The following is a 27,424-nucleotide window of genomic DNA, read 5'->3' as shown; positions in this document are numbered from 1 at the left end:
GCGCTGGTGCTAGATAGCAGTAGCGGTTCAGAATAAACCGCGCTGCAGATACGATCCTAGCAGTAGCGCGTGTGCCCGTAAAAGCGCTACTACTAATATTCCCATTGCTGGAACGATGGGCTACGCATAGCAGTAGCGGCCTTGCAGGAAGCGCGCTACCGCTAGGGCATGAGTAGCAGCGCGTTTCCTTGTAACAGCGCTACTGCTAATGGAAATAAAATAAAATGAAAAACAAATAGAAAAGTAAATGAAAATGAAAGAAACAGAAAAGGAGAAAGAAAAAAATAAAATGTAAAGCAAAATAAATGAAAAAGCAAAAAAACAGAGAAAGGCTTAGCTGTAGCGTGTGTTAGTAAGAGGCGTTGTAGCTAACGCAGCTGCAGCGCGTTTCCAGACCCCGCTATAGAAACAGAAAAGGAAATAAAAAAGAGAGAAAATTACATATGTATAGCAGTATCGCGTTTTGGAAAAAGTGCTATAGCTACCTTAGCTATAGCGCGTTCTGCGAAACGCGCTACCGCTAGTTTTGACTTAACCAAAAAACCGTTCCCCCCGTCCACCACTTGCCCCCCAAATCTCTCGACCCACCCACCGCCGTCTCCCTGATTCGCCGTCGCCCCACTTCGCCGCCATCTCCTGCCGACGTCGACGCCCCCGGAGCCACCAGAGCCGTGCGCCGTTGACGCCACCGAAGCCGCCCCCAACGCCACGGAGCCGCGCGGCCTCATCAACGCCACTGGAGCCGCCGTCGACGCCACCGGATCCTCCCTCGCCACAACTGCCTCCCTCGCCGTCATCGGAGATGCCCATGCCTGCCTCGCCACCACTGCCTCCCTCGCCACCACTGGAGCCATCCTCTATAAGTCCCCACCCCTCCTCTCTCTCTCATGCATAGGTTAGCTAGTTTAATTATGTTAATTATCTAGGTTAGGGAAAAAATTTAGTTAGGGCTTTGATAGAGAAGTAGTTAGGTTAACTAGTTTAATTAGGTTAATTACCTAGGTTAGTGCAAAATTTTAGTTAGGGCTTTGACAGAGAACTAGTCAGGTTAACTAGTTTAATTAGGTTAATTATCTAGGTTATTTAGGCAAGTTTTATTTTAAAGATGATCCCTTCCCAGACTTTTATTGTTGATTATATCTTTTCATTGAAGTGGTCATGTTGTTTGTGCCCAAGTGGCTTTGTTATTTGAATGAAGTTGAGTGGCCTATATATGTTTTGCCAGAATGTTGATTCATTTCCGTTCTGGTAAATTTCAAGTTCTTGATTTGTCCACTTTTTAGCAAAGGTCATGCCGAAATTTTCCATGAATTTCAGCATGACTTGTGCTACAAACTAGGACATATCGAGTGCCCGGGATTTGCCGCACCAGGAAGGAGTCAACGTCCTACAAAACATAGGCCTTTTGTATGTCATTATTCATCTTATTAGGTCTAGAATTAATTTACTAGATTTAATCGTAGGAAATATGGCTAGCAACGATGAAGGACAGGGTTCTGGTGATTGCGACGACGTCTACTGGGCTGCAGACGAATTTTTTAGCCTTGCTGACAATCAACCGGTGGCATCAGGGACTGAGACCGACACGCAGACCGGTGCTGAGACTGAGACCGGAAATGAGACTCAGACCGGCATCGAGACCGGCACTGAGACTTAGACCGGCATCGAGACCGGCGCTGAGACTAAGACCGGTGCTGAGACTGAGACCGGCGCTGAGACTCAGACCGACATCGAGACCGGCGCTGAGACTGAGACGGCGCTGCCTCGGGGAGCGGAGCCGGTGTAAAACAGAAAGCAAAGAGTCAACGGCTTCCTAACAAACTCAAGACTACTAGACTGGTGGTCACGGAGGTGGACGACGGCAATTTTGAGCCAAAGGCGCCCGAGGAAGTGCGTCGATGCTACAACAATCAAATAGGCTGCATCGTATGGACAACCACCACCATCAACGATGAGAAACTACCGAAGATAGAAAATATTAGGAGCTCCCTCCTAAAGAAGTTTCACCAGATATTCTTGTCCCCGGGCCGGAATGAGAAGGATTATGAAGATCCAGATGAGGACCCGGCAATGAAGAAGATAAACAAACACGCCATGACCAAGTTTAGCAACGCGTTGGCCGCTTGGAAAAATTGAGTGAAAGCAAAGATCATCGACAAGAAGGAACCCTACTCCAAGATTGTAGAGGATAATTCGACAAGCACAGAAGAGCAGTTTCAAATATTCAAGGAGGCTTGCGAGGCCGAAGCTGCCAAAAAAAGTCTCAGTACATGAAGGGGCTTCAAGAGAGGAGCATTGGGAGCCACCACCTCGGAAGCCATGGTTACGGCGGAAAGAGGTCCAAATGGGACAAGGAGGACGCGGAAGCCACGAGTCTTGGCATCCCAGAGCCCTTGGCGGATTTCACCATCCCGCAGGAGCGTGACGTCCTCAGGGCCCGACACCGTTGGGACCCAGTGAACAAGGTTTACGAGACAACACCGGTCATTACGGAGTTCAGGAGACTGCTGGTAATTTTAGATTCTGATCAATTCGACTTCACACGTTAGTCATATTTCTAAATGATCCTTGTGCCTTTTGCAGAGAGAGCAGCACTGGATTGCGGCTGAAAGCGACTCGCCGTCTGAGGCATTGGCGAGGCCCAAGTGGGACACTCCATTCAACCGGGCGTTGAACATATTGAAACGACAACCGGTGGATACTCGACCCTCGTATGGACGCGTGCACGGTGTCGGAGATGGTGCCACATGGAAGAAGTACTACCGTGAGACCACGGAGGAGAGAAAGGAAAGTTGGAGGTCAACTGAAGAAAACATCGACAAGAAAAGAGATGAAAGAAGCAGAAGAAGAAAGGAAAGAAGAAGAAGGATAGAAGGAAACACCACGACCCCTGACCCCGACACCACACCTCGAGACCACAACCCCCTGACCCCGACACCCCGACCCCGACACCACACCCCGAAACCCCGACCCCCTGACCCCGACACCCCGACCCCGACACCACACCCCGTCCCCGACCCCGACACGACACCTCGACCCCCTGACCCTGACACCCCGACTCCGACACCACACCCCGACACCCCGACCCCGACACGACACCCCGACCCCCTGATCCCCTGACCCTGACACCCTGACCCCCTGACCCCGACACCCCGACCCTAACACCACACCCCGACCCCCCGACCCCGAAACAGCACCCCGACCCCGACATGGCACCCCGACACCGACACGACACCCCGACCCCCGACACCTCCCGAAAAGGTGTTCTTTGGCCTTCCAAAAGCCGAGGGGTCATGTATATGTGAATTATTAGTTAGGTCATATATTTTTCGATTTTGTTGTGAAAAACATCATATATAATTGTGCTGATTGGGTAGATTTAAATGTGCAGTTGTTTCATCGCTGCGAGGTTTGGTGTTCGACGACCTCGTCGTGCTTTTGACGAGCTATGCCCCTTCATTCGTGGGTGAGCACAAATGACATGTCCTCCTCCCCCATTAATTATTTGCTCTGTTCCGGTGTTCGTGCCGATGAAACTTGATAGCTAGCTATATATGTGTCTTGAATCATCAGTATGCGTAACCAATATGTGTCTCCCGTTCAAAAGCATTATAGTTATAAATCTGCATCCATTTGCATATTTATAACCTTGATTCTTTCGAATTGTCCAACGCTATCCATGGACAGCCCGAGTATGTGTAGATTGGGTTTGTTTTCCCATATGCTTTGCTCCGGATCCAACGCATAAATTTCGTCAGTGCCTCCCCCGTTGTTCTCTGGGTACACATCCTCTCTGTTTATTGCAGAGACGTGTATCAGGAGAACAGTGGGGAGGTGCTGCCGAAATTTTGTGTCGGATCCGGAGCATAGCATGGGAAAATGAACCCAATCTACACATACTGGGGTGGGATTAGGACCTATCATTACCTATTAGAGTGTAGGTTGCATGGACGTAATAAAATTTACAAAGTAGATCAACTGATGAATATATACATGGTGAATTATATATATATATATATATGTTTTGTGTCCAGTAGCTCTGAAAGTCAAGATGAGTGATCGTGCGTGGATGTATACCGGTCACACTGGTCGGAACAAATGGAGCGCTGAATGGTTCACAAAAACCAAGGGGTTTGTGCAAGCCGCATTTCCAAATGGCGAGAGGAAAACCTGGTGCCCCTGTTTTTGGTGCGGCAATTGGGAAAAGAGGACAGAGGCTAAAATGGGCAAACACCTACAAAAGAGTGGTTTTACGCCCGATTATATGGTGTGGACATATCATGGTGAGTCTGCCCAACGTGACCGGGCTGAGGTGGATCGTCGTCGCACCGACGAGCATGGTACCGGGATGGAAAACATGGTGCAAGACTATGAAGATCCTCGGGATTCGGACGAGGAGATGGAGGAATCTGCAAAGGCCTTCAATGAAATGTTGGAGTCTTCAAAACGTCCGCTCCACGAGCACACTAAGCGTTGTCAGTTGGATGTCATCTCACAAGTAATGGCTTTGAAGGCTCAGTTCAACTTGGGCAGAGAATGCTACGACGCAATGATGACAGTATTTGGACGCTTTCTACCCAAAGGCCATGTAATGCCTGCAAACCTGTACCAGTCGGACAAAATCCTCCATGCACTGAGGATGCCCTATGAGAAGATACATTCCTGTGAGAAAGGATGTGCCTTATTTAGGCTTGACTATGCGGACTTGAACTAATGTCCCATTTGCAAGTCTTCCAGGTATGTTGTGGTAGACAACGGTATGGGTGAGAAGACACAGACCAATATCCCCGTTAGTGTTCTTCGGTATATGCCAATCATACCAAGACTTCAACGTCTTTTCATGGTCGAAGAGACGGCCAGACAGATGACATGGCACAAAACAGGCAAAAGAACTGAACTAAATGCAGATGGGAATCTGATGATGGTACACACATCGGATGGTGTTGCGTGGAAAAGTTTGATGAATTACATGCTGACAAAGCGGCAGATCCGAGGCATCCTCGAGTCGGCATCAGCATGGATGGGTTCAGTGTGTTTGGTATGACGGCAGCCCAATACAGTTGTTGGCCCGTATTTGTCTTTCCACTCAATCTGCCCCCGGACAAATTATGCAAAGAAAGAACATTTTCCTGACATTGGTAATTCCAGGGCCCATCTATCCGGGGGAAAATATGAATGTGTACATGCAGCCGCTTAAGGACGATTGGCAAGAAGCCTGGGATAATTTGTTCAAGACATACGACGCCTATAGCAAACGGAACTTCATAATGCATGTCTGGTACATGTACTCGACGCATGACTTTCAGACGTATGCGCTATTCGTTGGCTGGTGTGTGCATGGAAGGTTCCCGTGCCCCACATGCAAGGGAGTTCTTGAGTTTCGTTGGCTTCAGGCCGGTCACAAGTCTTCTTGCTTCGACATGCATAGACAGTTCCTGGATCCTCGCCATAAGTTCAGGAAAGCCAAGAAGAACTTCATCAGAGGTAGAGTTGTCAAAAACTCTGCACCACATGCGTTGACAGGCCAACAGACCCTGAGTCAGTTAAACGCTCTCGAGCCAGATCCAGAGCGTCCAGGGTACTTCAATGGGTATAATTCTAAGCACGCCTGGACTCACAAGACATGGTTATGGGATCTACCTTACTTCAAAGACTTCCTTTGCCCACACAACATCGACGTGATGCACACTGAGAAGAATATCGCCAAGGCACTTTTTGGTACATTGTTCGGCATAGATGGGAAGTCAAAGGATAATCTAAGGCTAGAGTCGATCTGGAGGTGTTATGTGATAGGCTGTTACAAAACATGAAAGAACCGAAAGGAAAGCAGAACTAGACGAAGCCAAAGGCATGGTTCAATCTTGGAAGGCCAGCTGTGAGGGAAATTATCTTGTGGGTGAAAATGCAGTTGATGTTCCCTGATGGGTATGCAGCGAATCTAAAGAGGGGAGCGAGTCTTGATAAATTGATGATATTTGGTCTAAAGAGTCATGATTGGCACATATGGATCGAGCGGGTAATGCCGGTGATGTTGTGTGGCTTCATCCCTGAGGATGAATGGCTAGTACTGGCAGAACTCAGCTATTTCTTCCGTGTTCTTTGTGCGAAAGAACTATCACCTGGCGTGCTAGAAGAAATGGAAGAGTTGGCGCTGGAGTTGATCTGCAAGTTAGAGAAGATCTTTCCACCGGGCTTCTTTAATCCAATGCAGCATTTGATTTTGCCTCTCCCGGCCGAGGCAAGATTGGGGGGGCCCGTGCAAAATCGTTGGTGCTACCCAACTGAGAGGATGCAGAAGACGCTTCGAGAAAAATGTAAAAATAAACGTAGAATTGAAGCATCGATGGTTGAGGCATTCATCACTGAGGAGGCGGCAAACTTCGTGACAGCACACTATGAAGCCAAAAATCGTCATTTGCATAATCCGAAGCCTCGGTACAATGCTGACGACCCTAAAAAGGGTGGATCCAACCTCAGCCTATTCAAAGGGAATCTCGCACCAGCCAGTGTTTCAAATCCAGTATCTTTGGATAACGAAGAATGGCGGACCATTTCGTTGTATATCTTGAACAACCTGATAGAAGTACAGCCGTACATTGAGTAAGTTCTCGATACATTGCTTCGCAACTTCTATTTCCTTTGAACTGCTCTTATTCCTGGATATTTCATACAGTCGATACGTCGCCATATTCTTGTATGGAGCGGTGATCCAAAAGGATTCCATCGAAGAGTATGAGCTTCTCGCAAAGCAAGGAGGTGGCTATCCCGGTTTCATCTCTTGGTTCAAAACAACTATAATTTCTATTAGACAATTTCATTTCATTCGCTAATTTGTGTGTAATGCAACAATCCTTTCGTATTAAACTTGTAGGCTAATTCAGAGTCTATGGACGCCGAATTGAGACAAGTCGCTAATGGTTTTGACTATAAGGTCCGTTCATTTGACAAATACGACATCAACGGGTATCGCTTTCGTACCTATGGCAAAGAGCTATCTATGGCCGACCGAAAGTCTACAAGTTGTTGTGTATCTACTATCGGCGAAGGAGGTTCCGAGTATTATGGGAGAGTTGAAGCAATTTATGAACTTCTATTCTATGGTGAAAACCCACCGAATGTCGTAGTCTTCAAATGTTATTGGTTCAGCCGAAGGAGACTAGAAGGACTCATGAACATATAGGGCTAGTTGAAATCAACCAAAGCACCAATTTAGATGTTCCTGATGCCTATATTACGGCTCAACAGGCGACCCAAGTATTCTATCTACCGTGGGCCTGCCAAACTAATCGAAATCTGAAAGGTTGGGATGCCGTTTGTGAAGTGGCGCCACGTGCTAGACTATCTCCCCCAAAGGAAGAGGATTATGAACCTCACATTAACCCAGACACATATGAAGGAGAATTCTTCCAAGAGACACGTCTTTCCAAAAAATATTTCAAGAACCGCTATACTTCACCCCAAAACATTGAAGTAGACGGCGACAGTGAATCCGACATCACCTTAGAGGAGGAACAAGAAGAGCCAGAACAAGAAGAGGTTACTGTTGCGGATGACCTGTCAATGCTTGACCGATTACGTCAAGGTGGCCTTCCACATGTTGACGCCACTGAACCCTATGAGCCCGTCATTGATTATAGTGATGATGATGATTATGCATTTATTGATGACACTGATCGAGATTATTAGTAGTGTCAGGTATTCAATTTTTTTATGTTGTACTTGATGATGATACACTTAAGTGATATACATATTATTATTCATGTCGGTATTTTTTTATGTTGTACTAATTTCGTTTACTCTTTGTCATGGCAGGTGTTGAAAGATGGTGGGCGCTGGCCGGGAGCGCTCCGAGGCCCCTTCTTCGTCGGCGCGTGGTGTGAGGTCTTCCATTCCACACGCACCTCTCTGCCGAGCGTTGCTGGACAGTATGGCGACACCGCCGGGCCCTTCTTCGTCGACCGCGGTGCCCAGCAGGGGACGAGGTAAGAAGAAGAGAGGAGCTGGAGCATGTGGTCGCGGGAGAGGAGGTACGGTGACTGCTAGGGCGCCTTCCTCGCCGCCACCCCCAGCTGTTTCACCCGAGCAGGTGACTGCTAGGGTGGACTCATCCGAGCAGGAGGCTACACGGACTCCGGTCCACGAGCCTCCGGTCCACGGGCCTTCGGCCCATGAGACCCCGGAGGAGCACACGTATGGATCGGGTACCTAGCCAGATCAGCCTGAGGAGCCGAGTGGCCATGCTGATGATGGCGGGGAGCCGACTGATATTGAGGAGGAGGGGGGCACCGTCTACCCGCGTGGTTGTACACAGCTCCCGTCCGTGCCACCGACCCGCGAGTAGAGGTGGTTGATTTTCCCTGATGGGGAGAGGTAAGTGCATTTTGTCTTTTTGTACCTTCTGCATTCACGTTTCTTCAAATAACTAATGCATTGGCCTTGTCATGCTGCAGGGGTTGAGACCACCATCATAGTGTCCGCCGGCCCAACTCCGTCCTTGGAGTTGTTTGTCAGCAAAACTTCATGGGGTTTGTCACGTTGCCTAGTGAGGGTCGGCTTCCAGAGCTTGGATTGAGTTGGGAGCACTACTTGGCTGCCTCGGCCCCGCCGGGTGAGATTATCGACAGTGTCTTGTGCAAGACGAGGGCAGACGTGGTGATCAGAAAGTTCTGGGTAATTTCTCCTTTACACAATTAAAAATCTTCAACTAGCTAGTTATTAATTATACTAATCAATATTGTCTCATTTGATTGCAGACATTCTACAGGTGTGAGGAGGTATACAAGGAGGAAGCGGCAAATGTTATCGATAACGTCTGTAAGCGCCTACTACAGAACTTACGGCACGAGGCTCGGGTGCAGGCTGTTCGAGACTACTACACCTCGTGTGGTATCAATAAGACCAAGCCGGCGTGCTGCGAGAAGTTCTTGAGTAAGGAGCAGTACATGAAGGTAATTCTTAAGGCCTTGTACTTACTTCCTTCATTTAGTAATTCATAGCCATAGCGCTCAAGTTTCTATTTGCTAACTTAGGCCCCTCCGAGATGGTGTGCAGATTGGATGGATTTTTGGGAGATATTGGTCAATGAGTGGTGCTCAAAAGAAAGGCTAGCCCTCCACAACGAGGCCAAGGACAAACGTGCCCAAATGGAAGGTGTGCCACACCATCAAGGCAGCTCCAACTTATATTAGTTCGGGCAGAATTGGGTACGTGGTTTGCTTCATGATTCATGAAATTCATTCATCATGCTAGCTTTAGCCCTTTAATTACTAATTTACTTTGTTTCTCTCTTTCAGGCACGCGACAATAAGGCGGATAAGGTGCCAGAGGTGTACGACCTGTATGCCATGGCCCACACTGCCTCTTACAAGAAAGCCAATGCATTCTCTCCGACTGGCCTCAATGATCCAAACAACATTACCAACATCTCCTCCCATGACAAGCTCATGAAATATAGAGATCAGGGGAAGGTGAGGAAAGGGGAGGACTTTAACCCGAGCCAGGGTCCCATTGATACAGAGCTGCTGATGATATCTGGTGGCGGGAGGTCCCATGGCTCCATAGCCATGGGAGATGGACTTATCTGTTGTCCTAGCACTCTCCCGGAGATCAAGGCGCCAGTCGAGCTCCGCTCCTAAGATAAGGCCTAGTGAACGGCCAGTCCAACTCGCCTTCAAGGTTAGTTATACGTACTCAACTATCTTTCTCCATTACATTGTGTGCGCTTCCATCAATGATTACAAATGGTCATGTGAGTGGTGTTGCAGGCTGCTATACAGAGTGAGAGAGATAGAACGGAGAAACTTCTGGCGGAGGCGGCGGAGAGGCAGTGGGAGTTGGAGGAGAGGACGACAAAGATGTTGGAGGAGGAGAGGGCACGGAATGACATGCAGGCAAGGGCCATGTATGAGCTCCTTGTGGTAAGTTTCTTCTGCAGATTAGCCAAAACATTCATGTAATGTTTGTCTCATTACTAACTAGTATGACTGAGTTGTCAAAACCAAATGTGCAGTCTGTGTGCGAGAAGTCCGGTCAGACCGCTCCGCCGATGCCAGTGATTGCTCCTGGGACCATGGTGAGTTTAATTTGAATGGACATTACTTTGCTAGTCTTAACATTTGAGTGTCATCATGCTAATGAGACATTGGAAATGATCTTTGGTTTAGTGTAACTCCAGACAAACATCGCACAATCCTTCTCTAGCTACCGGCACGAGCCAGCCCGCTCCTACACCTCCATGATCATGGTAAGTTTCTCTAGTGTTTTGCTCAACAAATGCATAAAGACCTAGACTTAGATTTATTTCCTCCAATATGCTTGCCATAATGACCTAGAGTTAGCTTCTTTTCCTCCAAAATGACTTAATAATCTTCCTCACCTCCAAAACCATCCATTTTACCTAAGTTAGCTCTAAAACGATTTGTACTTAGCTTACTTATGTCAAAAATTGCATAATTAGCTTAGTTAGCTCATAAACGATCCATTTTACCTAAGTTAGCTCTAAAATGACCCATTTTACCTTAGTTAGCTTATAAATGATCCATTTTATCCAAGTTAGCTCTAAAATGACCCATTTTACCTAGATTAGCTCCTAAATGATCCATTTTACCTACGTTAGCTTTAAAATGACCCATTTCGCCTAGGTTAGCTCCAAAATGACCCATCTTACCTAGGTTAGCTCCAAAATGACCCATCACACCTAGGTTAGCTCTAAAATGATGCTTTTTACTAAGTTAGCTCATAAACGATGCATTTCAACTAAGTTAGCTCATAAACGATCCATTTCACCTAAGTTAGCTCAAAAACGATCCATTTCACCTAAATTAGCTCTTAAATGATCCATTTCACCTAAGTTAGCTCATAAACGATCCGTTTCAACTAAGTTAGCTCATAAATGGTCCATTTCACCTAAGCTCATAAACGATCCATTTCAACTAAGTTAGCTCATAAATGGTCCATTTCACCTAAGCTCATAAACGATCCATTTCAATTAAGTTAGCTCATAAATGATCCATTTCACCTAAGTTAGCTCAAAAACGACCCATTTCACCTTAGTTAGCTCATAAACGATCCATTTCACCTTAGTTAGCTCATAAACGATCCATTTCACCTTAGTTAGCTCATAACAATCCATTTCAACTAAGTTAGATCATAAATGATCCATTTCAACTAAGTTAGCTCATAAATGATCCATTTCACCAAAGTTAGCTCATAAAGGATCCATTTCACCTTAGTTAGCTCATAAACGATCCATTTCACTTAAGTTAGCTCATAAATGATCCATTTCACCTAAGTTAGCTCATAAACGATCCATTTCACCTTAGTTAGCTCATAAACGGTCCATTTCAACTAAGTTAGCTCATAAATGACCATTTCAAATAAGTTAGCTCATAAACGATCCATTTCACCTAAGTTAGCTCATAAATGATCCATTTCACCTTAGTTAGCTCATAAACGACCCATTTCAACTTAGTTAGCTCATATATGATCCATTTCACCTAAGTTAGCTCATAAATGACATATACTTCTTGTGCTAGTCTTCTTCTTCTAGTCTTTTTCTTCTAGTCATCTTTTTCTAACTTTCTTATTTGCCATTTCGCAGATTTCATTCACTTCACGGAAGCTAGCTTGCTATGATGGAGTGCTTGTTTTTTCTTTCATTTTCTTAAAGTATTCTTCTAGCTTGCTATAATGGAACTTGATATCTTGATGAAACTTTGCATTGTAATATGTATGGATGGAACAATGTGTATGCGCAACTTGATGGAACTTGCTATGTATGAATGGATGGAACTATATATGTATGTACGATGAAACTTATGTGCTGGATATGTCATATGTTTGCTGTTAAATAGCCCTGTGAAATATATATATATATATATATATATATATATGTATATATATATAAATATATATGTCATATATATTTGCTGTCAAAATTGTTGCATTAAAAAAACAGAAAAAATGAGGCAAAGCAGGATCTTTGCCGTCAGCCACTGATGGCAAAGCCACCTTTGCCGATAGCCGCGGACAGCAAAGGCACCTTTGCCAACAGCCGCGGACGGCAATTCAGCCACGCGGCGGCCACCTGTGCCTCCTGGGAACTGACCATTTGGCCAGTTTGCCTACAGCGGCGGATGGCAAAGGTTTTGCCTATAGTGGAAGACGACAAAGATTAAACAACTTTGCCTACAGCCACGGACGGCAAAGGCCTGCCGTGTAGTGACGTCCAGCTGACATCATTCGGCGGATGGCAAAGGCCAGACAAATTTTGCTGTCAGCGGCGGCCGGCAAAGGCTGCCGTTAGCCACCTAACGGACTAACAGCGTAATTATTGCCGCCTGCTTTCTTTGCCGTCAGCTGCTGATGGCAAAGGCCCCTTTGCTGTCAGACACCGAAAGCAGACGGCAAAGTAGCTCTTTGCCGATCCTTACTTTGCCAGAGCCTTTTGCCGTCCGCAGCAGACGGCAAAGACCTTTGCCGTCCGCCGTTCCTGCCTTTGCCGTCTGCCGTGGCAAATGGCAAAGTAGCTGATTCCTGTAGTGTATATATGTTCATTATCTACCTTCCTTACTACATATAAGTTGTATTTGTTCCAATAAGCTACTGCCTATTTACATATCGCGCGCACCCGAGTCACACAAACTTAACAAATTAGCCATACATTTTCTAAATTATTGCATGGCATGTTTAGAAAGCTTGATACCAAGTTGTTAGTTTTATGCTTATCCTCCTTTCTCGAGTTTCGCATGTGTTCTCGGTAGATGTCGAGGAGCAGCGATAACACTCATGCTTCAGGTGATGTATCTTCATCTGATTCGGACAACCCTAGGTCTTCAGCAGATTGTGAGGGGTCAAGTAATCTTGAACGGGATAGAGTTGCAACAATTACCCTTCCGGTCAGGACATAGAGGAACGCTCCAAGGAAGCCCACACACCAGCCTAAAGGTGTATATGAAGTAACCGAGATTGATTTAAAGTCTTGGGCTCTAACTAAACCAGATAAAGCACGCACGAGGCTCAGAACAAAGTCTCTGCATCCCGTCATGCTACCTGAGAAAGCATGACATGCCCTGCACGGTGGACGCCTGGCTGAAATCCCCTGAATTCATAGAACTACAGCTGCTTGAGTTCTACTATTCCCCTAGAAATCACCTACGAGATACCGAACGCCATCTACCTATGCCCTCAGCACCGATGTCCATCTCGCGGTTTTCCTCCTCTCTCCACACCGCCACCTTTGCGCTGTGCTACCTACCTGACAATCTGGTACTAAACCTTCGACTCCCAATTCTCAAGAAACTTTCACTTGTGTAGGTTCGTATATCAGAGGCCTCATTGCACAACATCATCCACTCCAGTTGCCCTACCCTGGAGTGTTGGTGCTTGTTTTCACAGTTAGAATCGGTTGTCTCCAAATAAAGTCGCCTAACCTTGTAAGAATTGGAATTTCTTTTGACGAAAGGCAGCTCATCATCCAAGATGCCCCTTCACTTCAAAGGTTGATCCTTGATTCTAGTTAATCACCGTCGCAAATAACCGTCCTCTCTATGCCTAAACTAGAGACCTTGGGTGTAATACATGATCTCTGTGCTCCGTTCTTCAGGTACTTTATATTATCATCTACACTTGTAACCATAAGCTGCATTTTAAATTTCTGCGCATAAGTTATATATCATCTCGGAGTACACATTTTGTACTAATGTTATGTTCTATGCTCAATGAAGAGTTTCTCCATGGATAGCCTATCAATGGTGCTGGATTCTGTCAAGATCTTATATATCTAAATGAATAGTTTTGATCTGAACAAGATTATTGGCTTGCTGCAGTGCTTTCCATGTCTGGAGAAGTTGTATATAAAGGTGATAATTTCACGCACATTGGAAGCCCGCATATAGTGTACTAGAATTAACCGTTCAGCTGTTGCTCTTTCCATACTCTTTTTTTAGACCTTAACTATTTCCAATCTTCATGTCTATTTAGGCAATAGAACAGGGTAAGAAAGTTATAACCAATCAGTGGATTCGTAAGCACCGGGATTTTCTCACTTCTCATGACATTCGATTGAAGACAATAACGCTAGAACAATATGTAGCCAACCAGGCAAACACTAGATTTTTCCCATTCTTCCTGCTGAATGCGAGGTTACTATTGTCCATCAGGCTTAAGTTTATCAGCAGCATGGTTTTGATGGATGAGTACGTCGAAGAGAAAAAAGGAGTTTTAGGTGGGCAAAAGAGCTTCTGAACATGTCGGGCTTCTATTTACAACATATTGTGGTCATAATCTAGTAAATTTTACGACCCAGGATGTTCATTCTATGGACCTGACCGATCCATTTGACTGTGACTGCCGAAAAGAGTGCTGGAGTTAGATGTTGTTGCCCTTTTCAACCTGGGTTTTGTCTAAACCTGATGAATAATTAACCCTCATGCTTTTGTACAATTTGTAAGCTGGAGTTAGATGTTCTTTCCCTTTTCAACACGGCTGTGACTGTCATATTTTCTTTGAAACAAGGCAAATGGCTTGCCATTCGTTTAATTTAGAGTGAAATATTGTAACAAATCCCAACCAAGGGAAATAACATCACTCTCGCTGGCTGCTTGAGCTCACTGTGCATTAGAGAAGCCAAGTGATTAGCCCCCACCAGCAACCACAAACTTATTTCGAACTAGCACACCAAATGGGCTATAAATTTTCATAGGAAAGGCCGCATGACCGTGAAAGATTTTGATTCTGACATTTGGGACCCACGAGGAAATTGCCTATCCAAGGTGGTGCTGACTTACTAGCTAGTCAACAAACGTTTTTGCCTACCAGCGGTTGGATTGACATCCAACATCTGTCGTGTATCTTCTATCTCTGGTCTTGTTCCTCCAGCATCGCAAACAAAAGCACCCCGTCGGCTCGGCCTGCTCCCGCCTCCCATGGCTGGCTGCACCTCCGCCGCCCTACCGTACCCTCTAACGTTGGCCAGTTCCTCCCTCTATTCCCCCACATGCCATGTTATTCTTCGGCGACGTCAGCCCCAACACGCACCCGCACCCAAACTAGTCAACCCTCGTACTCCCCTCCGCCTGCGACTGGACCGTCACATTTCCACGGCTCATGTTCGTTCCGTCCGAGGCCTCGCCGTCGTCCTCGGCCTTGGTTTGCTTGCCATGCGCGGTGCACCACCCTCTTGCATTGTCAACACCGTCAACAACCGAGAGGAACAAGGATATAACTGTACGAGGAGAGGATGAGAATAGGGACCCACCAGTGTCATGGTAGTATGCAAGCAAGTGATTTGTTATTACAAGCCCCAAAAAATGGTTCCTCCTAATGGTTCGACATCTGGGGCTCACGCCATTGTCAACGTAGTCAATAAACGAGAGAATTACACAACGAGTGGCTGACACCAGGGACCCAGCAGGTCGCGTAGTTGTTGTTTACCTTTATTGAGGAACAAGCAGTTGTTCTTTATACCAGTTTTAGCGACGGAGCGGGGTAACAACGGGGCTGTGCGGGGGCTGTGGCCCATCTAGCCAGGGTTTTATTTATGTTTACCACATCATGAGCCCAGTTGTGTTTTTTTCTTGCTGAAAATGGCTAGCCTAGTTCTATTTTTTAAAGAAATACCCAAACGAGGCCTACTTGCTTTATCAGCCCTGCTGGGCTGCAAATCTTTCAAGACGAGGAGAGAGTTCCATTCGGTTTGCCCAGAAATGGGCTGTACATTTTTAAAATGCATCAAACTGGGAATCATTTTCATTTTTTTAATTACAAGATTTTAAATTCCATTGATTTTTATGCCTGGACAATTATTTGGATTTTATATTTATATAACTTATTTTTCAAATAGTTTGAATGTGACTCGATATTTCAGGATTAAAAACAGTTGACCGCACCAAAATATGTAAAATTTCGTATAATTTTTAACCGTGGCCACAATATGGGGTCTAATGCTAACAAAAGGAAGATGGGCTCCAAAAAAATTCTTAAGAATTGGCAAATGGGCTATAAATTATTAGAAGTAATGGCAGATGGATTGTATGCTGTTTTCTACAGATTTGAGGCCGACTTGTGCGCCTACTACAGGTTGACGCGTATGCTTTCCTAAAAAATAAGGTTGACGCACACGCAACACCGTGTCAACTTAGTCAACACGCGAGAGCAGTGACTGTTGGATGTTCATCCAATGGCTGTTGTGCTTCTTCAATCTCTACTCTTCCTGCTCCAGTCGCTCAAACAAGCGCCAGCGGGACAGTCTGCTCCCTCCTCCCGCGGTCGGCTATGCTGCTGCGCAGGCCTCACCGCCTCATCGTTCTCCCATCGCTGGCCTAGCCATCCCTCTACTCACCCACACCTGCTGTTATTCTCCGGCGACGGCAGACGAACCAGTAAACCCTCGCACTCCCCTGCGCATGGGAAACAACTGACGAGTTTTCCCTGGCTCCACGTCGTTCCCTTCCTAGGCCTCGCCGTCGTCCACTGCCCTGGTGCACTCGACGCGGCGTGGTCAACGTGGTCAATGAACGACATGCATCAGAAGTGGATTGTACATGGAGAGGCTGAGGGCTGGGTCCACGGCTGCACGCAAGGAAATGACTCCTTATTACGCACAAAATAACGATTCCTCCACCTGACAGCTGGGACCCACCGGAAGGGCCTCTGTATTTCATGAAAAAAATGTTCCCCCACTTACAGGTCGAACCCATCAGCTATATCTTCGCATGCTAGGAAGTGCCTCATTATTACGCACAAAAAATGAATACCCCCTGCTAGCTGGGACCCACCATAGTATGAGGCTGACTTGTGGGCCTACTAAGATGATGGGGACGGACGGCTTTGTCAACTTAGTAAATATGAACGATTCTAGCTCTAGTGACCGTACGATGTCCATCCAACGGCCGTAGTGCTTCTTCAACATCTGGTCTTCTTGCTCCAGCCGCCCAAACAAGCGTCGGTGTGCCGCCTACTCCTGCCTCCTGTGTCCAGTTGTGCTACCACCGTTGGCCATGCCATCCCTCGATACTCACCCACACCTCATGTTATTCTCCGGCGACGGCAGCCTCACACCACAGTCGAAGCAGTCAACCCACGCGAAGCAGTCAACCCACGTACTCCCCTCCGCGTGGGCATCCACTGCCGCGTCTTCCCCGGCTCCGCGTCGTCCCCTTCGTAGGCCTCGCCGTTGTCTACCGCCCTGGTGCTCTCGGCGCGCCGTGGTCAATGTGGTCAACGAACGACTTCCGTCGGAAGAGTACTATACGTGGAGAGGCTGACAACTGGGTCCACGGCCGCAGCAAGGAAGTGCCTCCTTATTACACGCAAAATAATTATTTCTCCACCTGACAGCAGGGACCCACCGGACGGGCCACCGTATTTCGTGAAAAAAACATTTCCCCCCTGACTGCTGGGATCCACCAACTACATCTTCGCACGCAAGGAAGTGTGTCTATATTACGGGCAAAAAAAATGATTCGCCCCCCTAACTGCTGGGACCCACCAGCTACATCTTCGCACGCAAGGAAGTGCCTGACAGTCGGGAATCACCTGGTCGAAGCATACATAGCTTTGTCATTCTGGTCGCGAACGTGTACGTACATACTGGTCGATGTAGAGGCGCGCACGTAGCATGTACACGTACATACGGCGGCCAGGGTGCAAGAAAGAAAATATGGCCACGTACGTACATACGGGAGGGGTTTCAAACACCTACTCACGCATACGTATGAGCAGGGCTCGTGTACATGGCTGGGTTAGAACGGAGAAGCTGCACCGTTGTCGTGTTCATGGGGAGGCAACGGAATGCGTCTTGATCATCGGGAGGCAATGGAACGCGTGTTGTTCATCGGGAGCCAACCGGCTTGGACGGAACAGCCGATGGAAACGAGGCCTGGCATACCGCAGAACGGAGGAAACAACCTTGTGTTCGACCGACCACGGTCGAAACGTGATCCTGTTCATCGGGAGGGGTCTGGCGTACCGCAAAACGGAGGAAACGGACTTCTGTTGGACCTCCTACAGTCGAAACGGGGTCCTGTTGACCGGGAGGGGTGTGGCGTACCGCAAAACGGAAGAAACGGACTTGTGTTGGAGCGCTACGGTCGAAACAGGGGTCCTGTTCATCGGGAGGGGTGTGGCGTACTGCAAAACAAGACCCCACGAGATATTGTTCATCTCCACCATCGACCTCCTCCAGCCTCCACGGGGTACTATTCATCCACCGTCGACCTCCTCCAGCCTCCACCTGCGACTGTTCATCCACGGGCTCCTGTTCATCCAGCCTCCATCTCGCGCTCCTTCACCGACTAATGTTCAACTAGCCCTCTCCACAAGGTCCTGTTCAACCACCCATCCATGGGCTACTGTTCATCCAGCCCTCCACCGGTTATTGTTCAACCAGCCCTCTGCGGGCTACTGTTCAACCTTCCCTCCACGGGGTCCTGTTTATCCACGCCCAACCGGCTCGATCGATTGGGGTCCAGTTCATCCAACGGCAACACGGGGTCCTGTTCATCCAACCCCCCACCAGGAACTGTTCATCCAAACCCCCCCAACAACGCTCACTGTTCATCAAGTGAAGGAGGCAGCAGGTTCGATCGGCTTCAGTTAGCCGCAGTAGCGAACGAAGGAATCGCTCGATTGGGTTCAGTTAACAGTCATCGATCGATCGCTCGGGTTCAGTAACGCGTAGCCTGCAGTGCAATCGCTCGGGTTCAGTAGGAGAACGCCTCACTCGGGTTCAGTTAGAGCCCAACGCCTCACACCCACGTGCGTACGTGTACGAGAGAAACGTGCATCGCTCGGCCCCCGACCACCCAACCGTACCGGGTACTCCTCGATATTTTCTGCGCCCTTGCTTCTACCATGGTTTTTTCCGTCATGGACGGCCCAAAGAATGTCATGTAGCTGCGTCTCCGGCCCGCCCAGGATGAAAAGCCCATTTTCTGTCATGATTTTTTCATAGAAGTAGGAGCCCACCACATCAATAATGATACCGGGTTTTGTCACAATTATCGTCATAGAAGTGTCATAAGTATGATAGAAAAAATGTTACGAATGTGTCTTTTTTTGTAGTGTGTGTCGCTGCGTAGAGAGCGGCCGTGTGCTACTGCCTCTGTCTTGTCTATAGTCCCCTTTATATTATGTGCCATACTTTGCCCTTAAATTTAACCAAAAAAATGTTAATGCATGTGATAAAAATTATATAATTGAAAACTATGTTCAAATACGAATCCAACTATATAATATTTGGCGACATGCATTCGTATTTTATTAGTTAAATCGTACCTATAAACCAGGACTGGGGTATAGTAGGTAATTAAACCGCAAACATTTTTTTGTATTAACCGCATGTGTACGTGGCCTTTCGTCCTCCTCTCGCACGTCTTGTCACCCCGCTGTCGCAGACGGCTTAGAGTGCAAGCTTGCGCAGTGCGCGGGGGCGTTCTTTTGGCCAAATGGTGGCTCGAAGTGGCGCCAATGAATCGTCGGCGACCCCGTTCCCGCACAACCTTGTAGGTTCCTGCACAAGCTTCCTGCCCGACTCGGTGAAATACCCCCAAATCCCAATGCTTACCGGCCTGCTATATAAACCCTCACGGTAGGCGAGTCATGCATTGCATTTCCCCTCCCTCCCTGTAGCTTATCTCATCTGCTTCTCCCACAATCGCCAACGGCACCGGTCCGTCGTCGTCGCTCAGCCACTCCGCCATCATCAGAGGACAACTCCAGCTGGGAGGCTACACCGCGGCGGCGGCGCTGTCCCCGATGTAGTGTAGTGCGCGTGGCGTCCCTGTTGTGTGTGCGCGGAACACCCACCACACGCTCAGCCGTCGCTGCCAGTCGACAGATGTTGCCGACCGCCGTTGCCGGCACACCACCGTCGAAAGCGAGGGCCATCGCCCGCTCCGCCACCACGGCCCGAAGGCGGGAGGTGGCCGTCGTGGCCGCCACCCCACTGCCGGCCATCACCCGCTCCGCCACCGCGGCCCAAAGGTGGGAGGTGGTGGTCGTGGCCGCCACCCCATCGTCAGTCACCGTGGCCGCCAGCGCACTGTGGACCGTCGGGGTCATCACCTGCTCCGCCACCGCCGCCCGAAGGCGGGAGGCGGAGGTAGAGGCCCGCATGTGCGTCAGCGACCTTGCGCGCTACACCGAGTTCCTGCGGGAGGAGGAGGAGCGCCTCGTCGAGCATGCAAAGAGCCTTGCCGCCGCCATGGTCGCGACGCACGCCACCTCAGAGGTGAGGAAATAGGAGATCTACGAGGAGAACCACTGCTTCGAGAGGGGTCGTCTGGAGCGGCAGAGGGCGTTCGAGGTGAGCGTTGCTGAAGCTGCAGCAGCGGCAGACACCGTATTGCAGTTGTCTAGCTCGTCGGTAGGCTCCTCCTCCTCTGCCCCTTACTGAGTGTGCTCGGCAGAGGAGAGGCTGCCGAAAATAGTACAAAGCCCCTCCGCAGTAGTAGTATTTAGGGGCTATTTTGTTTAGTTCATCTGACTATTGATGTGGTGGAACTGTAGAACGTACTTAAAATTAGCTAGTATATATAGTTGAACTAGCTATTTCAGTACGTGGTTGGCAACAATTGGGGAAACGTTTGGTCGGTTCTGCTGTTGAGTTGAACTGTTTGTATAAAGAACGACTTCTTAATCTATGAATGAAATCTATGCTTAATCACTGCATTTTAGTTGCAAAAATTAGATAGTGCTAGGGATTTTTAGCTGCATATTTTGACAAATCGCAGTGTTACAAAGATTGACAAATGGCAATGTTACTAGATCAACAAATGTCAATCTTTCCAGTTTGACAAACGGCAACATACCCAATATGACAGATGCAAATCTTACCAAATTGTTTGTATGTGGTTGCACACGGGTCATCCAAAACAACCGTTTGCGTTGAAGGGATGCACAAATCCTGCGCTGCGAATTTTCCCTTGACTTAAGGGGGAAGAGCATAGCTCCACTTTGCATACGTGTGTTCAATCTAAAATGTTTGCGATCAAGAGCTGCAGAAATCCTGCTCGGCACATTTCCCCTTGGCTTCCTAGGGAAGCTGTCGGTTTGCATACAGGTGTTGTAACTAAAACGTTTGTGATGAGTGTTTTATATTTAAACACCATTGACTTTTTTCAAAAGAAAATCGTTTGATAAGTATGTACATTAAGAGAGAAAAATGCAAGTTCGTTCAAACCATATCTTTCATTCAGTCACACTGCGAATTTATATTCGTATGATCGATAATCTATTATATAATTAAGACAAGAGACAAATAAGCCACCACATTGATCCACATATCCTAAATAATCGGATGCATTGATTTTATGATTTTATGGTTGAGATTTTACAGATAAAAACGTTACATACATATATTAACACCTACACAATTCAACACGTCTTGCTTCCGTTACATAAAAAAATTAAGCATACACCTTCCAACACGTCCTCGCGTCCTCCATTACAAGGAAGGGTCTTTTTTTGAATTGTACAAGAAAGGGTCTTTCCATCAATAAAGTTCAACATGGAAACCCCGAATAAAGGACATGGAATGAAAATAATGGACCATATGACGTCCAACACATCCTCTTGCATCAACGTTACACAAGGAAGGATCTTTCCATCAATAGTTCAATATATGAAAACCCCAAAAGAATTTAAAAAAAAATTAGGGACGTGAAATCCCAAAGAGTCCTCGCCCAAAACAATGAATCACCAACAGACAAGGAACATCACGACACAAAGGCCAAGCAAACCCAAATTGACTCCAACATGCAAACAGAAATAGACAAGGATACAGATAGATGCATGCAGGTGTATGCAGGTGTTGAGAACTTCATGATGCACGGGCCTTGCGGAGTGGCAAATACGAAATCATCATACATGACGGATAACAGATGCACGAAGCATTTCCAAAAAAGATACACTATCGATACCACAATAGATGAGGTTGGCTTTCCAGTATATAGAAGACGAGACAATGGAAGGCAGGTCAAAAAGAGAAATGCAGTGCTTGACACCAGATTTGTCGTGCCTTACAACAGAAATCTATTGGTCAAATTCCAAGCTCACATAAATGTCGAGTGGTGCAACAGGTCCAGGTCAAGCAAGTTTCTATTTAAGCACATCCTTATAGACGATGACCAAGTAACAACCTTGCTCAAAGAAAGGGATGTCGCAAATGATTATGATGAAATCAGGAAATACCTAGAACTTAATTTCTCTCAAAGTCGAATTGGATCGAGAATGAATCACAAGCTCACTCTTATTAGGAAATTTCATGGTAGTTTATTGGTAATAAGTTCACTAAGTGGATGGAGCCAAACAAAATATATGATCAAGGAAAATAATTAACCTATGCAGAATTCCCATAGAAATTTGTATGGAAAAGTGAAACAAAAACTTGGGAGGTGTGGAGAAGGAGCTTTGCGATTGGAAGAATCTACTATGCACACCCCACATGTGGCGAGCGGTATTTTCTGAGAATGCTTCTAAACACCAAGAAAGTTTGCACATCACTTGAGGGTATTAGAACAATTAATGAAGTTGTTCACCCAACATACAAATCAGCATGCAAAGCTCTCTGATTTCTTGATAGCGACAGTGAGTAGATTGAATGCACTCATGAAGCATCAAGCTGGGAATCAAGGACACAATTACGACAGCTATTTACCACAATATTGTGCCATTATGAGGTGACCAGCCCGAAAATGTTGTGGGTTCAACATGGGAGGCACTATCCGAAGATATCCAGTACAAAATAAGAATTATCCTAAACTTTCCTATGCTGCAGCTCACTGATTCGCAGTAGAAAGCATGTGCTCTGATCGAGATAGAGAAAATAACGCGGCAAGCAGGAAAGTCACTAAAGGACTATCCAAACATAGAAGTACCAAATGCTATGGAACTTGAGCAACTTGGTAAACAAAGAAATTAGCTACGACATGGAGGCAGTATAGAGTGAGCACCAAACTATAATAAACAATCTCAACCAGGACCAGAAAATGGACTTTGGTGCAATAACGAAATCAGCTGAGAGAGGGCTTGGAAAACAGATATTTGTACAAGGCTACGGTGGCACGGGCAAAACTTCTCTATGGGCATCACGACAAAAGTACGATCAGAGGGAAAGATAGTGCATGCATTAGCATCATCTGGTACTGCGGCTTTGCTGCTCCAAGGTGGAAGAACATCGCACTCAAGATTCCACATTCCAATAAATATCACATCAGAATCAACATGTGAAATAAAGCAAGGCTCACATTTGGCTGAACTGGTAAAGAAGACCTCATTAATACTGTGGGACGAGGCTCCTATGGCAAACAAACACTGTTTTGAGGCACTAGACAAAAGCCTTCGGGATATTCTAAGGTTCACAAACCAAAATAGTGATGAAAGACCATTTGGTGTGGCATGAAGGTTGTGCTAGAAGGCGACTTCAGACAAATACTCCCAGATATAACAAAGGGAAAGAGAGCAGATAATAAATGCCTCAATCAAAAGGTCATACCTATCGAAGCACTTTGAAATAATTATCCTAACTGAAAACATGCGTCTGAAGTGTCTGTCAGAAGATCGAATGCAAAAGCAAAATGTGACTGTACTCAAACTTGCTACAGAAGCATACTACCGTGTCCGTTAACTTCTTGAAGAAAGAGCAATACTATGTGCAAGGAATGAAACGGTCGAGAAGACAAATGACTACATAATGAGCCAAATACAAGGGGAAGAGGCGACATACCTAAGCTTGGACACTATGCAAGGCAACAACTAGGTACGGCACCATGGAGACTATGTGTCTAACAGAGTTCCGTAATAAAAGAATTCCAAACCACAGCTGAAACTAAAGGTAGGTTTACTGGTCATGCTCCTACACAACATCAATCAAGCGGCAGGTTTATGCAATGGTGCAAGAATGACTATCACACAGCTGGGAAATAGATATATTGAGGAACAGATAATCACAGGAACACACGTTGGCGAGAAGGTATACATACCTAAGATCATCATGTCACGAAATGACTGAAACTGGCCCTTCGTGCTGCAAAGAAGGCAATATCATCTATCAATATGTTTTGCAATGACCATAAATAAGAGCCAAGGTCAATCCCTAAACAAGGTGGGTACATACTCTCCTAAGCAAGTTTTCTAACATGGGCAACTATGGCATTATCAAGAGTCACAAACAGAGAAGGATTAAAGGTGTTGATCGACCATATAGAGCGCCCAAGCGAAGATACCACAAAGAATATAGTATACAAAGAGCTTTTCTAATTTTTAAATTACACTCCCTCTGTATACAAATGTAAGATGTTTTTGCAGTTTAATTTAAACTGCAAAAAAAATCCTACATTTCTTTACAGAGGGAGTACAATGTTTGGTTGAAAAGCATGACGTCCATGTCTAAAATATGACCGCAAATATCGTACAAAGAATATTATAGATTGAACTGCTATTTTTCTTTAAATGGTAAATAATAGCATGCCATTGACAGTCACTGCTTTCATAGATAGAGATGTTAACAAGTGCAAACAATACTATGAACTACAAAAATAAATTAAGTAATATGGAGAGACAATGGATATAACATTTGCTGTAGTAAGGCTAAATTTAATTGCTAAGGAAGTGCTGAATGAAAAAAAATGTAACTCAAGTACTCTGTATGGATAACTTTTTGCATGCCCAAAAGCTTTAAACTCTTATATAGATCTGGAAGAACAACCACTCTGGTAGTTATTATTCTTATTAGAAATCTTACAAGTTCAATTCCGTAAAAAATGCAAGGTAGATCAATGGCAGGATAGAATCTGAATCTATACGTTGACAATACCAGTACGGAACAGGTGCCCCTTTTGCGAACTCCCTCACTGCCTCCTCCGCGCTACCAACGACCGGCGCTGCCGCCACGGCCGCTAACCACCGGCAATGACAAAGTCGAGTAGCTCACCGCGTTCTCCTTCACCCTCCACCGTGGCCGCGCCACCGACACACTCGACGAGATCGACAAGGATCCAAAACTAGGAGACCGCGTCCAGTCACTCACCCGGCCACCTGCGCCACCACTAAGGAAGAGAATTTTGTAGAGAAGAAGCAACAAGTAGAGCGGGGATAGCCTGGGAATCTGTTCCCTGATGGCCACCATCAAAATCTTCCTTTGCCGGCAGCAAATCTTAAGAAATGGCGTGCATGAGGAACCTGGACACCTGGTGGGGATCGAATGAGGTGAGGAAAGTTCATTGTAGGAGGGTTGTTTTTCATTAGAAAAAAAGACACGGTAGTTATCCAAATGTCTCTAATGGGCCACCGATTGGCCTGTGTAGGCTTGGTACAAATAATATATTATTTGCCTAAAAACTACTATTAACCTAATTTTCTAAATTCCATAATAACTAATTTACATAATATATATATACACACACCTTCTTTTACGCTAAAATATATATACAAACCTACCCATCCAAATGCAGGTATCTTAGCAAGTCCGATCAAATGAAGATAAATCATACATTTGATAAGTAAGTGAGAAAAAATGGTTAAGAGAATACATGTAAAATAATGTATGAAGCATGAATACGTCTTATATATAATTATGTAGAATATAAATAGAAATATGTAGACATGTTATTTTAATTCATTACTATTGTGTCTTTTAGTATTGCTTTGATGGATAATAACAATGTAGTGGAATTACATCAAACGTTAAAATAGATGTAAGAACTAAAAGAATAAATGGAGATACAAAGAACCATACAATATATATATATATATATATATATATATATATATATATATATATATATATATATATATAAGGTCTGTAAGTGACAACCCGCATGAATAGTAAATTCTGAAAAATAGTAAAAAGTTAAAATATCCTGAATCTTTTTGTGTGTGAACATCAACAAGTTTTCCAACATCCTGCAAAAATTTGGACTCTATAGAGGTGTGTACCAATAAAAAAATGTGTTATCCAAAATGCATCTTTTTGTGCCTCAAATTTTGCCTTTTGTACAAGCCTCCACTGATGTCATTTCAAGGTGAAAATTTTGAGGATAATAGACAATTAGTTGTCGTTCATCAACAAAAAATCAGATCTTATTTATTTATTTACTATTTTTTAGAATTCACTGTTCATGGGGTGCATTTTTGCTCGAGGTAAGATTATCCATACTGTCCAAATTATCAGAGGGCAAAGAATTGTGTACAATAAATTAAACTATCAAATTCTAGCCGCGCAAATGCGCGGGCACACATGCTAGTTCGAGATAAAGTATTAAACCCCCCCAAAAAAACTATTTCCGGCGGCGGAGGAGGCGGCACGCCGCGCCGTCATTGTCATTGGCGTCCTCCGTGATGCCGTTGCTGAAGTCTTCAAGGCAGCACAGAATGTTCTTCACTTGTAAATCAAACATCATGTCATCGCGCGATTGACGGGCGGGCAGCGGGAGGACGGCAACTGGCGGCGCTGAGAGGTAGCGGTCGACGGTGGTGTCCCATGCCGCTGAGGGGAGCACGCGCACGTGCACGGGCGCGGCGGTGCAGCCAAACGCATGGGGACCGGCATCACGGTGGGTGGAGGGGCGCGCACGGGCACGGGCGCGATGGGTGCAGCCAAACGCACGGGGACCGGCGCCGCGGTGGGTGGAGGTGCGCGCACGGGCACGGGCGCTGGCACTGTCCTGTACATGAGCTCGCACGTGTCCGCGAAGACCTCGCTGGCGCCCGTGGCTTCTAGCTCGGCGATAGTGCTCGGCGACCAGCCCGTCAAAGCTACGGGGATGGTCGCTGGCGCGGGCGCGGGGATGGGATCTGGGACAGGAGCGGGGGCAGCAACCGCCCCAGCCATCTCGTTATGGGCCATGTCCATGAGGCCTCATTTCTCCTTATTTTCTATCTCCTCCGGCTCGGAGTCAACTTCACAAAACTTGTAGAATAGCGGTAGATGATCATTCTGCGCCATGGTGTTGGTGGAGGTCTACGGGAGGGAGGGGAGTGGGAGGCAAACAGTAAGGCCGCCCGTATTGAACACTGGCTCAGGCACCATTAATGGAGAGTAAGGCGGGGGGCCATGGAAGTCAAAGGGCTCACTTCCCAGTGAGCCCGCGCAGTGTACAACTCGCACGCTTGTCGGTGAGCCTTCGCATTGGAGGACAGCTTGCACACCTCTCGGTCAGCCTGCGCACTGGACTCCGCTCGCACGCCTCCCGTTCAGTCAAGCAGCTGTCCGCACGACACCTCCTATAGCCATTAAAAACAAGACACGTGGCATCACGTGAATGGTTAACAGAACGCACATGATTTGAATTATACAAACGTTTGAGATATTAAAGTGGCAGACATTTTTTCAAAATGCCTTTGTTGGCTGTTATTCGAGTCCGCCTTCTCTCAAAATGGACACAAAAAATAGCACAGCATGTCGGGTGCCATTCCATGATAGCAT

At 46.3% G+C, this 27,424-nt stretch overlaps 1 pseudogene; it reads left to right on the top strand.

Moving 5' to 3' along the window:
* Positions 1-22,292: 22,292 nt before the first annotated feature.
* Positions 22,293-23,401, top strand: LOC147978909 (uncharacterized; annotated as a pseudogene).
* The last annotated feature ends 4,023 nt before the right edge of the window (positions 23,402-27,424 follow it).

This window comes from Triticum urartu, chromosome 3A, assembly GCF_056163025.1.
Source record: "Triticum urartu cultivar PI428250 chromosome 3A, HENAU_Tu73, whole genome shotgun sequence".
Lineage (NCBI taxonomy): Eukaryota > Viridiplantae > Streptophyta > Magnoliopsida > Poales > Poaceae > Triticum > Triticum urartu.
Note: the sequence above shows the minus strand (reverse complement) of the source record. Positions and strands in the feature narration are given on the sequence as shown.